The 10,185-nt window shown below is 43.8% G+C and overlaps 1 long non-coding RNA gene across 1 annotated transcript; it reads right to left on the bottom strand.

Moving 5' to 3' along the window:
* Nucleotides 1-1,588: 1,588 nt before the first annotated feature.
* Nucleotides 1,589-8,713, bottom strand: LOC146805929 (uncharacterized). The gene is made up of 3 exons (XR_014967527.1): nucleotides 8,589-8,713; nucleotides 2,138-2,280; nucleotides 1,589-1,806 (listed from the first exon to the last, which is right to left on the bottom strand). It is a non-coding gene; the product is annotated as an uncharacterized LOC146805929 (long non-coding RNA).
* Nucleotides 8,714-10,185: the final 1,472 nt, after the last annotated feature.

Here is a 10,185-nt window from a genome sequence, read left to right as displayed (position 1 = left end):
TTAAACTAATTGGGCACAACAGACAGTCAGAAGTGGGGTACAGCAGGATCGAACTCACGGCAACGCAGGAGCGGCAGCGAGGGAGGCACTGGCACACAGGTGGAGCTGTGCGGCAGGTGGGGAGCAACCTGGCCTGCAAGCAGTTATATAATATAGCAGTAATAAAAAAAAAAAACAGCTACAGAGACCAAATTATTCTCTTTTTATAGCAAGAAACATGGGCAAAACGTAAGATCTGTCAAGCCAATGATTGTAGCATACTCTGTATCACCATGCTTGAAGGGAGATATTCTTGAAGTTTGTAATTTTCTGAAAAGAAATTGGTAGCAAAAGATCTATAATTTTAACATTTGAGGAGTAATAGCTCCAATCCTCTGAAAGTATAACTAAAAAATTTTTGCAAATGTAAAGGAAACATTGGTTTGAAATACCAACATTATCAGAGTCCAAGGATCAGATGTCGAAGCTTGCATTTAGCGAGTTGCAAATTACATCAATTTGCGACTCGCTAAATGCAATGTACAACAGTGTCCCAGACACTGTTTGCTACTCCAATGGGGTCGCAAATTGCATACCTCATGAATATTAGTGAGGCTGTCGCAATTTGCGAACTCGTTGGAAATGGCTGGCACTCCCAGGGATGGTGGCCAGCTGGGGTCAGAAGACCACCATGTCTAGGACAAAAGGCCAATCCATGTCAGAAAGGCCGACATGGATTGGCTGTCGGAAAGCAACAACATAATCCCGACAGTGGAAATGCTGTCCTTTGGAGATTATGGTGCAGTTCTGACAGATCAACAGGGTCCTTGAGCACGTCTGAACCGAGGCAAATTTCCCCACCGGTTTAAACTCCGACCGCCGTCATCCTAATGCAGCAGTCAGAGTTCAAACCTACCATGTCGGTCGGAAGGTGGCACACATAGAAAGAGCAAAAACCAAGGAGAAATAAAAGTATTTCTCCTCGTTGTGCTTCTCCTACGCCTCTCCTGGGGAGTCGTAGGATTCCGACCCATTCCCAGGCTTGTGACACTTTGCAAATTTCAGGAATGTGTCACGTTCCATAGATGTTGCGTGGGAACACCCACAGCAACACCCATGGAATGCCCCTTTCATACAGAGTAACGCGTGAAAGGGGGCCATATTTACTAGGCCATGAATAGTCACGCAGGGTGACTTTACGTGGCCTTGTAAATATGGGGCAGGCACACTGCGCTGCCGGTGAATCCAAAAAAGTGACGCACCGGCGTCGCGATGAGCTTGTAAATAGGCCTGAGATGTTTATCATTTTTTAGAATGGAATCAATTTTAGTACACTCTTTTTTAATTTTTAAATAGTTAGCCATCAATTTACCTGCTTTATTCTGCCCATCATATTATCTTAGACTGGATTTACCTAGGTAAGTAGAAACATTCTTCGAAGATATTTTATTGAATTGAAATTGGGTCTTACATATTATGTCCAGCATGTTTTGGACTTAGATTACAAATATTGACACTCCAATCTCATAATATCAAACATAATATTACATCATGTTTCATGTTTAGAGCTATTTTTCTTTAATACATAGTTAATAATGAAGTCTCTGGCTGTCACTTTAAAACAATCCCAAATGGTTTGCATGGCGTATCCTCAAGATTTGGTAACAATGGGTGTTGGTGGCTAAGTCCTAGATGAAACTAGGATTTGGATGAAACAAGACAGAAGACATGTTGTAAGTTTTCTCCTTCTCTGATTCTCCCTGGATGAATTCTCCCATCTTCAGGTAGTGGAGTCATGCTTCATCTAGGAGATCACTCAACAGTCTTCTATATGGATAAAAACATTAGACCTTTGTTAACATGCTTAACCCCTTCCCATTTAACAGTTAAAGCAGAGGTTTTCTCCCCACCCTTTGTTATTCTCCAAAACAAAGAAACTCACTGTATGGTGATAAACCTTTAGACTTATTCTGAGGTCCGTTCTATATTACACCATAGAGCGTTATGCACAAAACATTATTAAGTCTATTATTAGAGTCACAGTTTCCTTGCAAAAAGTCAGACTATCTGTCATATCCTTTTTTCCTAAAAGCAGTTCCATGTAGAGTTTTTAGTCATGAGAAAAGAACTTGACAATTGAAAAGTTTAATGCACTGACCAGAGGGAAGAGAGTTTCTTGTTCACCATGAGGTTAAGCTGAGGGTTGTCAATGTATTCTCTTTTCTTCTTTCTTTTGCAGTTTGTTGCATTCCTGCTCCCCGGTGATGAAGGAAGGTTCAGAACAAGTCGCTGGAAAAGGGGCTGGAGGCAAGAGAAAAATCACAGCTGGATCACGAGAGGGTAAGTAGGAAGATCAGCAACGAGGGGCTCTGTTCTCTGGAAAAACTCAAAACCAAGCTAAGCTGATAGAGATGGGTGCAGTATTCATAATGGCACTCCCAAAATGTCTTCCAAATCTCATGGGAGCTTGAAATCTCACAAGAGTTCAAAACACATGTTCATTCAGGCATTATCCCCCTTTGGTGCGCAGAAAAGGAGGCCTTTCTAATTCGGGAAGTGCTAACAGGTTGAGGCCATGAGAGCAATACTTTTAGAAAACCAGTGTTGGACCCTCTCAACTTTGGAGAGTGGCATGAAGGTCAAGGGGTCAAACTGAAAGATCGGTCACTGGAGGAAGTGGTCGGCAAGGCCAGGGCATCACCTTTCAGATTTGGGAAGATGTGAGGGTTTAAACTGGAATGATCAAAGGTTCTACAAATAAGGGAGTGGGAAACATATTGAATGCCAAGGCACTGCTGAGGGCACAATGCGAGTTTGTTGTAACATTGATCTTGTGCATGCTATGAACATTTTTACCGTGAATGGTGCAATTGCTGTACATTTTTATGGTGAATGGCGTCTAATTACACAAAGTGGCATAATGGCGTAATTTTAGGAATTTTATGTAACAAGCATAACCTGAAGTTCCCAAAATTACACAAACTACTTCACATAATTTAAATTGTCTCCTAAATAATCCATCAATTTCGTGGCAATTTTACAGCAGAAGAAATTTGCAGTCTGATTTGGACCACATACATTAAATATAGGTTAATAGATAAAGCAACATTTTTAATGATTTCATTGAATACTACACATCATCTTTCTGTATCACATTCTTGGGAGACAAATTTTACAGAACCATCTACCTTCAACCCCCAATCAACACCTTGTCTAGTGAGGTGAGGACCTATGAAAAGGCTGTTATGAATGACATCAATAAAATGTCCTCCACACCGAGATCCCAGAAATTGAGCAAAGCCGAGAGGGAGGCTCTCAAAACCCTATCTTCTGATGGCAACATCACTATCAAGCCAGTGGATAAAGGCGGAGCTATTGTGATTCAGGACACCACCGGCTACAGGAACAAATGTCTGCACCTCCTAAGGAACTCGGAGCGTTACAGACCCACTGAGTCAGGATCCTACCATTAGACTAGGTATAATGATTACAACTCTTGTGAATGAAGGTGGAACCAATGAATGGTTCTCCAAAGAAGAGGCAGATTTCCTCTTGAACACAAATCCGCATACACCATACATTTACATCCTACCGAAGATCCACAAGGAAGCATACCTGCCACCGGGACATCCGATCGTCTCAGGGATTCAATCACTACTGGAGCACCTCTCACATTTCTGTGACCATTTCATCCAACCCTTGGTCGGCAAAACTCCCACATATCTTAAGGACATTCTCAACCTTATTGAGGATATCAATATTACTTGAGGGGTGGACCTCTTAGTTACACTAGATGTGGAGGCACTGTACACGACTATCCCACAGGAAGCAACCCTCTAAGTAATTGAGGAAATCATGAGATCTGGGTTTGGAATTCACCTACCCCGATTGATTTTGTGATGACTTGTGCAACCTTGGCACTTAAGGAGAACCTTTTTCAATTTGTTCCTACAGTGTGGGGGAACTTCAAGAGGCAGCCCCTATGCCCCCAGATTGGCATGTTTATACATGCCTCCTTTTGAAGAGTCATCTATACAGACTGAAACTAACCCCTTCTGGACCAGGATCAATTTCTGGCGGGGATACATAGACAATATTTTGATCATCTGGAAGGGTTAGACCACAGATATTCAGGATTTCCTTGTTTGGATTAATTCCATTAAACCCCCATTTGAAATTTACCAGGCATGTGTCTGATGTCCAATTACCCTTCTTGGACCTTCTCATCTATCTGGAAGGTGGACAACTGAAGACCAAGACATACAATAAACCAACGGATCAGAACAGCCTACTTTTTTTAAGAGTCACCATCCCTGCTCCCTAAGGACCAACCTGCCGTATGGACAATTCCTTAGACTCCGGTGGAACTGTAGTGAGATTGGTAATTTCAACAAACAAGCAAACTGGAGCAATAACTCCTAGGATGAGAATCCCCATGACACATAGTCAGGACAGCATGCAAAAGACCCTCATGATATCCACCGTGAAGCCATCCTAGCCCGACAGAAATACCTTTCAATCCTCAACTCACCTACGTGACAATATTCACATCAGCCTCTAACAGCATTATGAAAGTGATTAAGAAACGGTGGCGATTCTCAATATAGGGGACTCCAAAATGACTAAACCCTTCTTGCCTACAAATGCCAAAATAACATTCGATATCTATTTGCTCACATTAGCCCATGCAGTGTAAATAAACTGACAAACATCACAAGTGCATGGGGTATGGCACCAGTCACTGGACATTATCCGTGTGGTAGGTGTAATGTATGCCCACTCAGGCAGGCCACCAAAACCCTGCAACTCGGCCTCGATAGGGAGTGGCATCAAGAAAAGCATACCAACTGCCAATTCAAAACATGTGTCTATCTAATGACCTGTTCGGGTGGACTCAGATATGCAGGCTTGACCACACAAGCATTCAAAACCATGATCTGTGAACATCAGTGCAATATTAGATGTAAGAGGCTAACCATCAAACTTAGACCTCATTTCGTCACCATGAACAACACTCACACAGACCTCAAATGAACTGTCATTGAAATTGTGCAAGGTCACAATGTGTCTAGGAGATTGTATGAGAAAGAACAATGCTGGGTGTTCCGCCTCCAGAAGGATCACACAGGACTGAATGATGAAATTACCTGGACTCATTTTAAATAGTCATATTTGCCCCATAGATACACCACATGGCCCTACAGGAACCACAATGTGGGTTCACTCATGTATATTTGATATCTACTATTTCACCTATGTCCCATCAGACACCCCTTTTGTGGCCATCTACAACTCCTGGTCAGAGGGACACATCACGGTAGGTCATTACATTTTAAGGAATCCTTTGAATGAGATCCCGACGTTACCATCTTGGACACTACTATTCCAGTACAGTCCATTCCCAGTGACGGCCCGTGTAGGGCGTTTTACCGGGGCAGTGAAGTGGCACAGAGGAGGGGCAGGGTGGGGGGTTGCAAAATGCGGCATACGGCCGAGTTCAGGTAAGTTATGAAAAAAATTAATAAAACGAATTTCGTTGCGCGCGCTGCATCGCCAAATACGATGCAGCACGCGCAACGAAATTCCTTTTATTAATTTTTTTCGTAACTTACCTGAACTCGGCTGTATGCCGCATTTTGCTACCCCCCACCCTGCCCCTCCTGTGCGCCACGTCACCGCCCCGGTAAAACGCCCTACACGGGCCGTCATTGTCCATTCCTCTTTTTTAGGTCTCGCCTGACCAGCGCTTTAGCGCTGGCTCTGGCGAGACTTATAGTAAGCGCGTTTTGGAAGTGCAAACGAGTGCTTTCAGGCCTCCAACTACAGTGCATGTGCCCCGGGCGCGCGCACCATTTGGCAGCCTGAAAGCACTCGTTTTCTTTCACTTTCGGGGCCCCTTTGATGTCCCGCACCACTGTGCCCGCCCCCACTCCCCCTCCCACTCCCTCCTCGTCAACTTCAGTGCGCGCTTGTCTTTCCGCCCCCACTCCCCCTCCCACTCCCTCCTCGTCAACTTATAGCAGGGATTTGCATTTTATAACTAGTCATGTAATACCTGATTTAAATCATAAAATAAAGTACATGAAACATTTTTAATACGTTTTAACGAGGTACTGTTAAACTCTATCGAGCATCTCAATAGTGGGTTACTTTTTTCAAAATATAAATGCATTTTAACGGCGTGTGCGTCGCGCAGGCCCCATGTATCTAAAGCATGTAATGGGGAGTTGGAGGTTGGAGTCTGGAGTCTGTCCCTCACGCGAACGTCCCCATGACGTCAGCTTCTTTAGTGGTTCTTACACACCTCTGTAGCCTAGTTGCTGGGTTCTGTGTCCCTTGACCCTTCTTTTGACCTTTCTCTGCAGGAGTGGAGCCTGGCCAGGCGTGCATTATGGCACCTTATTCTAACAGTTTGCCCCCCTCTGCGAGCACACGCCTCACTGTGTGATCACATTTTCCAGTCAGGTCGCCTGCTGCGCCCTTCAGTGTAGAACGCAATCCCGCCATCGTCACCGCCCCTCCCCCCCCCGAGTCAGAAATACTTCCCAAAGACAACAAGCATTTGCAATGCATTAGGTCTCGCATTTACGCGAGTTCGTGCTATTGACATTGCAAATAACAATGCCTATTGGCATTGTCATTTACAATGCCAATAGATTTAACTCGTGTAACTGCGAGACCTATTGCATTGCAAATGCTTGTTTTTATCTCTCTACTCTGCAGTTCTCTCTGCTCCCCTCGCATGGCACTTTTCATTTATTTTATTATTTTGGTTTAATTCTAGTGGTTTCTGCGCCTCTAGACTTGAGCGGCATTTGTTTATCACTCTCGGCCCCTGGCATTAGGGACACACCCACAAGGTCCTTCCTTCAACTTAGGGTCTCGAGCGCCAATCCGTCAGCATGCTGACGTAGACACACCCATCACCACCCGAGACACCGAGGTCCGTCCTTCCACTAAGGGGATCAAGCGCCAGTCCATCAGCCCACTTACGCTGATGAGTAGACACGCCCACCGACAGCTGAGATGCCTCTCCAATGACATGAAGACGTAGACCTCCCTTCTCTCATTGGAGCCGGTTGCAATGTCCGCTACCTGCGGAGGTGAGTCTGAGAGTAGGTGCTAATATGTTCTAACATACAGAGACAAGTAAGAGAGGCCGTGGCCGCGACCCGTTTACAATGTACCTGCCCCTCCGCATTGAGGTTCTGATATTACTCCGTGACCAACAGCCCCATACTTTAGTGGCACTTTTTTCTAACAACTATAATATCTTGCCCTGATTACCTCCCCAATGCAGGTCAATTCCTGTGTTCAGCACCTACGCATCCTGGCAAGTTGATCTGCCCTAATATTCAGGAGGGTGAGGAGCCTATATTTTGTGCATGTTTTATTCACCTATTCTCCACCATGGGATCCATGACTTGCTGATGTTATCTATGCGCGTGTTACCACCTTATTAGTATGGATTGTGTCATAGCAGTACATCAGTTTTATCAATGACATGTTGAAGGGGTGTGCGCACTTACGTTTGATACTTTTTAACCTTGTACAGTTACGTCTACACTTTCTTCTTTTGATTTTAACGAAGGTAAATCATAACCAGGCACCTCATTAGCAAAGCACTCGACAGACAACGGTAAGATGTCAGTTGGCACCTTATCACCCACACACGGAGTGGGACTATGATCTATTGAACTCCCCACTCTATCGGGAAGATTAGGTCACATCATATAGCATTGGCCCTGATGAAATGCCAATAGACCACCCCATGGCTATTTGAGGCATGAAACATGTTGACCTGTTACACAGACCATAGCTTAATACCTGGCCTATGAGTGACTGATCCACATGCTCACTTGCAGGGACTAGGACCGTTATATGCTCAGTTTCTCTGTCTTTCTTTTCAGCTCAACACCAACCAGTGATTTCACACTAAATAACTTGGTGGCATCTAGTTGGTAGTTGATTTTATTCTCACACCATTTACCAATCTTCTCACTTTTTTGTAGGACACACTATTATTTGCCTTAAGGTGCTCTATCGGCATATTGATTAAAAGATCTCTGACAAAGAGACCTCTTGCGGGGCCAAACAGGCATTGAAGTGCTGACCTGACGAGGAGCACCACCCAATGATGAGGCATGTCACCTTAGGGTGAGTAAGGGCAACTGCTCTTACAAGAAGATGCTTCCCTTGGGACCTGCATACAGCTAGGGATAATTTATCTGGGGCTGTTACACCTCGGAACAGTATACTGGTATTAGATTTCGGAATTTGAAACAGCATGACTTCTGTGAAAATATATATAGTCTTGACTTTGTTCTGAGAATATGAAACAATACGTACAGAAGGGTGAGAGTTAATGTTAAAAAGGCAAAACAAGAAAACCACAAATAAATAGACATAATAAAAAGACAGTGAAAAAAAGGTGGGGCTGGGAGCAGTTAAAGTCCAGGATACATGGTCTCCTGTGTAAATGAATCAATATACAAAGACTATGAAGTTTATAAGTTCATATCATGAGGGAACACAATTAGTGTCTAACCCATGCCAAAGGAGTTCAGTGAAATACGAACATTCAGGAGCAAGAGCCCTCACCCACTCACATGGATGGTGTGCTTCATCATCGGGCAGCTCCTTGTTGAGCCGGTGCCGTAATGTCCAACGGGCCACTCGAGGGCGCTCCTTGCCAGTGATCTTTTATGATGATTTTGCTGTAGGAAGCCTGAGATGTAGGTGCTGACTATGTAGATTGGAGAAAGAAGGTTGAAATGTTAAATCTAACAAAGGGCCACCTAATAACTACATTATAGAGTTGGTGGTTCTTGTTATGTCTAAAAACAAAGTGAAACCAAGAAGAAAATAATGTTCCTTCTTGTTTTTCTGAAGGGGTCAAATTAAGTGGAGTCCTGAATGATCTGTTGCAATTTAACAGGACCGTCAAATATCCTAATCTACGGGGAATTGGGACATGTGTTCAAATTGGTGAAGTGCCCAATCCAAAAGACCACTTGTAAAGTGTGGCTAAACCAATACCTCATGTAAATAGTAAATAGAGGATGAAAAGTCCAACTTGAAAGAAAGAATAATAGAAAGGGAGGCATGTCTTTGCAAGCATCTCTTATCAGCTATTATCATCATAAAGATTGTATGCAAGCATTCAATTTGGATGCAAAACATCATGATAGTGGCAAACATTCCCTGTATATGGGTCACTAAAACGACAAAATGGACAAAACTTACACTTAATACATAAAGTAAGTCATCTCAAGCAACCGTGTCATACATAGTGAAGGGCAGCAGATAATTCATTTGTTATATCTTACCCTTTTGGTATAATATACATAGTCCTTATGTATGGCAGGGAATACCATGCATTGTGCGGTCTCTGTGAACCAATAATGAAAAAATGGCCATGCTCAATGCCTCATTCAGTAGGAGCTGACGACCGGAGGTGGAAGAGACTATTCACTGTGTCATGCGTGGTGATTGGCTGTGACCCAGCCCCTCTCAGCAATCCTGGAAGTACCCAAGAAGGGAAGGTTGTGGCTTAATATGCAGCTGTCTGCACCTGCCATGCATCCACGCTAGTGGGCGGGGCACAAGAGAACATGTGCACATCATACTGGCGTGTATCATGGTGTGCAGAGTGATGGACAGCGAGGCTGCCATTTTGCAAGGGCCCGTTTCCAAATAGAAAGAGGTAAAAAAATATATAGTATAAAATTGACCACAAAAACCTGTTCTCACTAAAATAAACTCAGTTTTCACTACAAACAGCACATATAAATCTATAATTCTTTAAAAAAAAAAAACAGGAAAAAAAGGTATAAGGTTAAAAAGTGACTCCACCATTCCTACTGGAGTTAAGTAAAGGAAAGCAAAAAAAAGACTGTAATGCTTGTTGGGGTGGTACAGTGCCAAAAAAGCGGAAAGGGGGGGTTTAATGTACAGTCATGTGTGTGACTCTCAACAGTAAAAATGTGAAGGCAGGTCCTCGGGCAAAACTGGCAGAATATGCTGCACCCATAAGATGTTAACCTCTTCAGTGCCCATGACGAGATAGTCTCGTCATGGAGCACGGTTGCGCTGTGCCCATGACGAGACTATCTCGTCATGAACCCTGCCCGCTAATGTAATGCCCGGCACAGGGCGGGGAAAGGGCGTGGCACTGAAGGGGTTAAACAGTACATCCGAATTAGA

The sequence above is a fragment of the Triturus cristatus genome, chromosome 8 (genome assembly GCF_964204655.1).
Source record: "Triturus cristatus chromosome 8, aTriCri1.1, whole genome shotgun sequence".
Lineage (NCBI taxonomy): Eukaryota > Metazoa > Chordata > Amphibia > Caudata > Salamandridae > Triturus > Triturus cristatus.
The sequence above is the reverse complement of the archived record's forward strand: the minus strand, read 5'-3'. Positions and strand labels throughout refer to the sequence as shown.